Source organism: Sylvia atricapilla, chromosome Z (genome assembly GCF_009819655.1).
Source record: "Sylvia atricapilla isolate bSylAtr1 chromosome Z, bSylAtr1.pri, whole genome shotgun sequence".
NCBI lineage: Eukaryota > Metazoa > Chordata > Aves > Passeriformes > Sylviidae > Sylvia > Sylvia atricapilla.
Window position 1 is genome coordinate 10,864,623 of NC_089174.1, and position 8,211 is coordinate 10,872,833.

An 8,211-nucleotide genomic window follows, 5' to 3' on the forward strand; every position below is an offset into this window, starting at 1 on the left:
CACGACTGCACTAGTATTTGCATTTATACCAAAATTATTTTTGTGTTTGAACTCCTCCGAAAAGCAACATCACCAGGCTTCTTCAGAGGTTTATGATGCAATGCAGTGGGCTGATGACAAGAACATAGTTGCCTGCCATGTCTGTTTGATGGCTGTAAAGAAGCTTGTCACAGTCGCTGCAAAAATAGAAAACAACTTATTGGGGTTTGTTCTTGTTCTGATCCCCTATATTATATCCAAGGGCATCCTGTACTGGAACTGGATGGGTGTTCAAGTTAATGTTTAAGTAATGAAGTTGACTAATATAGCAATATAAATCTAGGAAAGCACGAACACATATCAGGTTAACAGTACTTTTGACTAAATGAAGTGGCAACAGCAAAATCTCCAGCACTACAAGAGGCAAAATCCAATGTATAAGCTTTATAGGAAGTTCTACTGAACTCTCAAGTGAAAATATAATCCTGAAAAGTGCTACAGATATCTAAAAAGTCTGTAATTTACTGTGGAAGCCTGGGGTACTCTTCTTGTAATTCCAAGATTCAGAGAGAATGACCTGTAATGTGTAAGTTAGATGGGTGCCACTTCTGCCTCTGCTCCTGAAGATACTCCCTGTTTTTCTGTCTGTTTGTGCCTACCCCTCACAGACAAATCTTGGGTAAATAAACAAGCAGTCTTTGATAGACTCTTCAAGATTTTGCTCCTCACACATATGTGTACATTTCATGGATTTTGTTGAGATTTTAGAGTGGCACAGGTGGTACATGGGGGACTGTACAGGATGTTGTCATGCTTTAATCCTCCCCAGCAACTAACTAAGTACCCCACGGCTGTTTGCTCACACCCCCCATCACATTCACAGTGGGGAGGAGAATCAGAAAGAAATTGTTCACTGTTAAGAACAATTTAGTAATTGAAACAAACTAAAATATAATACCAGTAATACTGCTTATAAAAAAAATAATAATAGTAACAAAAAGGAGAGAAAGCGAGAGAGGACTAAAGCCCAAGAGAAACATATGCCCTGAGATCAATACAACTGTTGACCTCACACTGTCTGATGCCCAGCCTGTTCCCAAAGCAGTAATCATTGACTCCTGGACAACTTCCCCTGTTTATAGACACAAGGATGCTCTGTGGTGTAGAACATCCCTTCGGCCAGTTTAGGTCAGCTGTCCTGACCATGCTGTCTCACAGCCCCTTGTGCACCTTCTCACTGGCAAAGCATGGAACACTGAAACGTCCTTGATTTAGGGTAAGCACCCCTGTGCACCTACCAAACATCAGCATGTTATTAACAACATTGTTCTCCTACTGAATTCAAAACACAACACTCTGTCAGCTACTAGGAAGAAGAGCAATGCAATCCCAGCCAAAACCTGTACAGAGATGCGGCTTGGATTTGTATGGAAATTTGTCTGATTTGTCTTTGATTTCCTGGAAGAGGTGCTGCTGCACCCAGTGTGGAAGTGATACAGTGCTCTCCTGGGGAACTGCTGCAGACAGGACTCACAGACCCTGCCCGCATGGGTTTCAGGGATGCTGAACTGCCTCAAACAGCGTAGGGAGGGCTGATGTGCAGTGCTCCACACCACCTCATGCTGGAGCAGTGTGTGCAAGTGGTTGTGACCTCTGTTCCTAACCTCCAGAAGTGATTTTGTAGCCCAGCATCAGCTTTCTGATTACACTGGCTTGCACGGTGCTGCTCTGTCCCTAGGGACGACCTTTCAGTCAGCTACAGTGCTCTCCCACAGATTCTCTGAGGGCCAGACAAATAGAGGATGAGAGGTGCACTTCCAGCACCACAGCCCATCATGCTCATGGGGACAGAGGGACCACACTTCAGCGTGGCCTTATGCAAAACACAGAGCAGTAACAGGAAGACCTGCCTTTACTGGTCTGGGTGTTTATAATTAAAGACTCAGAGTCATACACTCTAGTTAGTACTTTTCTTTTGCCAGTAGTGTTTCTCTGCTCTAATTAAGGAGCCCAAGTTTGAAGAAAATTAAAGCAACACAGCTTTGCTGTACATAGGTGGCAATACCTGTAGACTTATGGACAATTTTCAGGACACAGGTGTGCTTTTCTACCTTCTGCATTAATTTGCCATCAGCTTGTGTCAGATACTCTATCATCAGTTTCTTAATTTTTATTTCTGCATCAAGATCTTTCCCAAACTGGGGGAAGGGGAGGTGGGGCAGAAGACTAATCACAGCTGCCCAAGAAACACTTCACCTATGACTCAAGATTTGATTTTGTAGGTTTCTGTCATTTTGCAGACTAAGAGCATTAGCTCCTTAATCCATCAGAAATGCTCAGCAAGACACACATTGTTCTGTCCTCCGTCTTGAGTCAGGGACTGCCTTTGCTCATGACAGGTAAATTTAGACCAAATTCTGCTGTGTTTTATGTCAGATGCAAGACTTACATTAATTTATTATGGGAGAAACGGGTATCCATGCTGCCAATCTCCATGGCTGAAGACCTAGTGCTGTCTGGGAGGACCATGGTGGGCCTTAATTAACAGCATCTGCCTGTGTGCTGCCTAAGTCTTGCATTTTGTGTAGGGCACTCATTAGTTGTGCTCCAGCAACTGGTTTTTCATTTGTTGTATTGTGTGGTACATATAAAGTGCAGGTGATTTCTTACTCTCTACCTGGCTTTGAGGATTGTGTTACAAAACCTCAAATTTTTAATGTGGAGTTCAGGGGTAAAAAGGGAGAAATGAAAACATCATGCATTTTTCCATTAATTGCAAAGAAATAACGTAAGAAATCCAGATATGTTTTACTGATGTCCTGAAGAGGTTAAACTTCAGTGGGAGAAAGAAGGTAATTAAAGGAAAGTAATTTAAAAAGAGTAACTGTGTTATTGCTATAGAGCAGCATACTGTCTTATTTCAGGTGTTGCATCGAGTGGGACCAATCTGATTTTTATTTATGCCTCAACATATGTTGTACATGAGGTGAAGGATTCCAATAGGGGCTGTACATGTGCTGGCAGCCCTGTCTCCAGGGGGACTTCACCTGCCAGCCAACTGAGGGAGAGAAAACTTTCACTATCAGGCTGTGAGCAACTCCCCACTGGCTGGAGCAGAATCCTGGATGACTGGGAGAAAATGCCCAGGAAATTGGGCTGTGGGAGGAGCTTCGGTAGATAAAAGCAGTTATCTGCAACTCAACAAGGGCCATCTTGTTTTGGGTTTCTTGGAGGGTTCAGGCATTCGCTTGGAGGGTCAGCTTGGCCTTCTTCCTCCCCTGTGGGTCCTACTTCCCTGTCCTCACCTCTTCTGCCTCGCTTCACTGTTTCTGCGAGGCAGCTCATTGCTGCAACAACCTGGTGCTCTGCTGCTTCCCCAGTGGATCAGGCAGTGCCTACACCCAGCCATGACCACCACTGCTGCTGTGTTTCTTGTGTTGCAGCCACAGCCACTGTGTCTCAACCCTGAGAACCTGCAGCTGCTTCAGCAGTGCGTCCATTGCCACGGCAGCCTGCTCTTTGCTCATGGCAGAAACATGCAACATGCTGCTGCTTGAAAATTGTGTCCAGCCACTCACAAAACCCTCACACCTCTGCAGTGGCTTGCAGCACCCACATTCCATCTGCTGAGCTGACACTGAGAGAGCACCTGGGATTCTTGTGGTAACGTTGCCTCGTCTTCTGTTTCCCTCTCTCTCTTTTCTCTCTCTGCTCTGTTTTCTATCCTGCTTCTGTAATAACACTCTTTTTTTTTATCAATAAACAATTCTCAGATTCAATATTACTGCGTTTGCACTTTATTTTCATCTGAGAAATCTATTTAAAAGAATCCTCTCTGGCTCCCTGTTTTTACAGCGGGATAGGCCGTACATGATGCTGAAACTACAGACTTTTACATAAGTCAGAGAGTTTTTTGTATTTAATGCACAAGGTATAAGCTGCTAGAAAAACAGGCATAGAGAAAAGGAGAATACTGTCTTTTTTCTCCCCCCTTTCCTTTTCTTTATAGAGCAACTGAAGAATGTGAGTCTGTGGAATTTAGGGTCTCTGGGATATTTTCAGGCAGGGAAAGAAGTCCATTCAGTGGGGACAGGTTCTTGGGCTCCAAATGGGATGCAGAATTCCCCCACAGTATGCAAATAGTGCAGAAAGTGAGGAGTGAAGGGAGACATGTTCCTGACAATTGCATTGCTGTTGCAGAGTGGGGTGGGGGGGCCTGCATGCTTGCTGCCATGAGCAAGTACCCCATATATTTTTAAGTCCACTTCGACTTCTGAATTCACCTGTTGCCACCATAGAGGTTGATGGTGCTCAGGTGTGGGAAAGAGCCAACATACAGTGAAAGGAGACGCAGGAATGAGATGCCCCCAGATACCTGTTTAAGCAGGACAGTGTTTTCTGCTGAGTTAGCACCTGGTCTGACACAATGTATGCCTCCACCAGTGTGGGATACGTGCACAATGCTGGTTAGCAGATAACACTGTTAAAGAGAAGATCAAGCCATTGGTACACTTCTCAAGAGTTCTGAAGATTCAGGAGCACTCTCTCAGTGCCCACAGGACTGTTTAGTCTGAGTCAAGTTCTTAAAGCATTCTGCTACCTCTGCAAGGTGTTCTGCCCCTCCACTGACTGAGCCTACAGGCATCAACTAAACATCACAGATGGGGTAGGGAGGAAACCCCAAAATTAAGCAGCTTTCTAGAAGGGCTTATTAGAGATATTAGCATTTGAATATCTTTGCAATTCTACTCCAAACTGCTCAGCTGCTGAAAATAAATCTTGAGGTATTTTGAAACTTCATCTTTGTCTTGGTTTGAAAGACAGATGTCTGCTAAGGAAGGCAGGAAAATATGACCCTCTTCCCTTTGAATTACTGTAATTTTGAAATTAAGAGGCTTTCAAGCAAAGAGAAAAGGAGTAACAGTTCTTTACTAGTATGTATATGGATCACATGGCAAACAAACAAAAGTGGCAGCAACAACAAACAACACCAGAGACCCCGGGACAGCCGCTCTTGGCCGCAGGCACTTTCCCCTCTGGTGCAGTTCTGGTCACAGCCAGCAGGGGCGCTGCTGGCTCCGGGCCGGGCAGGAGAGGTGCGATGATTCCCCCGTGGCTGCAGGGGGCGCTGTGGTGTGAGTGTCAGCTGTCTCTCCATGCGGTAATTGTGGACACAGCCAGCAGAAATGTATGGAGAAGGAGCTTCCTTTACAAACTCACAGGGGAAGCTGATCCTGGTGCCCCCTCAGAATAGCAAAAGAAGCTGTAGCAGGAACTTCAGAGTAGCAGGCTGGGAAGGCAGGGATGAGTGACATCCTGGAGTGGTAGCTGATATCTATCAGAAGTTCCACAGCCGTGTCTGGAACTCTCCTGGGTAGCAGGGGCTGTCTGTCTACAGTTTAGAGAAAAACCCAGAGCAGTGGCAGAGGAACAGCATAGGGGCTGGGCAGCAACAGCCCAACTTCAGAACACCACAGGGAGAGACTCCCTGTGAGGGGAAAGGGGCTTGGGGATCCTGGGGCTTTCCCCTGAGGCACCTGTGCAGATGGTGGAAGGGTTCTTTGTTTGGTGAGGTAGGGTGTTAATAAGGTCCCAGTGCAAGAGCTGCTTTTACGAGCAGAGCTCCACTCACAGTAGAAGGCTGCAGAAAACAGAACCCCACAGTAGGTTCTTCCCACAGCAACCGCAGCCTTCTTCCCCTCCAAAGCCAAGAAAGACAGAGTGAGAAAGAGAGAGAGAGATGGCAGCTGCCCCAGCCCCTTTTTCCCAGTCCAGTTTTCATGGTATCTCTGGCCCTTTGAGGGAAACCCTCAGAATAAGAGAAGTGCAGCCAGATGCCCTCCTCCCCGGAGCTTGGCTTCTTTTGTCTCTCTTAAGTACCTGGTCCTTATTGTTCCATAGCAACAAAATGGAGTAAAGTTCCTATGAGAAAGAAAAATGGAAAAACCCTTTCCTCCAAAAATCTTACATGCTGTTATAGAAAACTGGGGTGGCACCCTTAAAAAGGTGTGGCTTCAGTGCTGTGTGAAGAGACAGATGAATAAGCCAACTTTGTTGGAAGCCCAGGGAGGGACAGAACAATGAGGTTGAATTACAAATCTGCTTTGTAGAAATGTTTATTCAAGATTTTATTCTTAAATGAGAGGTAGAACAAGAGGATTCTAGTATGCCAAATCCAGGCAGATTCTGAGAGTCCAGAGGGTGGCTTGAAAACATGTCATTTCATGGGAAGAAACTGACTGGCTTCATATGCAAAGTCATCAGCAAACTGAATTGTTAACTCAGCTGTCTGAATTCAGAGCTTCAGGGATTAAAACAGACACTTATCAGGATAAAATAGCTGCTTTCTTTGTTCAAATGTGACATGGAAATACACTTGCCTTGTAAACGTAAAAATAATTCAGCCAGGTCACCTTTTTTTGCCTGCCAGCAAACATGGGTGTAAACACAAGAACAGTGAGGAACACAGTGCCCCAAAACCTGCCCTACGTTCAATCAAAGGGTGGGCACTGGTGCCCAGAAACTGCAGGAACAAATAGCATTGTCTTGGACCTCTAAAGAAGCCAAAAATGAAAGCAATCAAATAGGTGACAAGATGTATCTGTTGAATCCCAACCATCACTGCATATGAGACATCCACTCTGAAGAAAGAGATCCTCTTTGGTGGCAACAGATGAGAGCAGTGACAGCTCTCAGGGGACCGATGGGAGATGGCAGATGTGCAACAAGTGACAACCTTCTTGGAAGGGACTTGACAAGAACAGAGCATTCTATATCTCAACAAAGTCTAGCTGTCTCTGTAAAACACCAGTTTTGTTATTGATTGGAATGTTAGTGTAAGAAGATGTAGATGGGTAATGTGATGATTGAGTCTTGCAATTAAGGAATGAATATTGTATGTATGTTATTGGAAGTTTTGTTGATGTGTGGTTATTGTAGTTTGCTGTTTGGACACCCTCTGTTCTCCCCATAGTCCCTTTTCTTTGTCCTATGTGGTTACCACCAGACAGCCTTGGTTGTCAGTGACATGTGGAGGGAGGGCGTGTACATGTGCCCCTCGCATGGGGCATGGATATGGGTAAAACTTGTTGGGAATGGGTAAAACTTGTTGCTGGGGAGGCTTGGCATGACAGCATCTCACCTCCAATTAAGTTGCAAGAAGGTCTCCACCAGTGGATGGCAAAGAAGAGTTGACTGGCAGACTTTGGGAAGGGGCCACGGTTGGCTGATGCAAAACCAGGGGTATAAAGGGGGGAGCAGCCAATTTGTGGATGACTCTCTGGCCACATTCCCAGCACTGTCCCTATTTCTGCATTCAGTCCTGCATTGTGTTTGCTGAGGTTTCATAAACCTTTGAAATTTTAAAGTGAGTAGTCGTTTCGCAGAAAGGGAAAAGCATGAACTGCCCAGCAGCAGCAGGCAGCTCCTAATTTTTCACCTTTTCTTAGCAAATGACAGAGGGACAGGAAGACTGTCTCCAAACCTGTGTGGACAGGGCCTTTTATATGCATAATTCTGAGATTGCAATAGCTTCTCTAGCTTGGTGCAGAGATTGAATGTAAGGATGTTTCAGCAACTAAGTTTCATCTCAGAGCCCTTCCATAAGTCTCACACAGTGGTATTTTGGAGGCTGGGTTTACCCTTGGACATAGAAGAGCATGGAAAATCAAGAATAACAGTAGAATCCCTTTTCAGTTTTAAGCATCATTGCAGATGCTATCTCATAACTAACACTTTTAGAAAGAAAAGGAGAAATACTTAGCTGGGGCCTATCATAAAATCAACATCCTCCAAGATCAAGCAGAGATCTGGTAAAACAGTCTCTATCACTAATCTGAATCCAGTTGTCTGAATCCAATTTTTTTCTGAGAAATCTATTACAAAGGATACTTCCCACCTCTCCCTTTTATAGTGAAATGGGACAATGAGACAAAGCCAATTTATATCATTATGACAGTAAAACACCAGCAACAACTTGCGGTCCATTTAACACCTGTGCAAAAGACTTCTTCTGAATCTCTCTAAGGATTTCACCCCACATTTCTGTGGGCAGATGTAACAGAGATTTTAAGTAATTGGTGGGGAAAAAGAAGATTCTGCTCTGAAGAGTGCCAGTAGGTGCATTCCCTCCCACCTGTCCTGTCCTGTCCTGTCCTGTCCCATCCCTGATTTTAGTGGAATCAATGTTTTTAATTCCTTTAGAAATTGGTCACTGAAAAAAGCTCCTAGTGC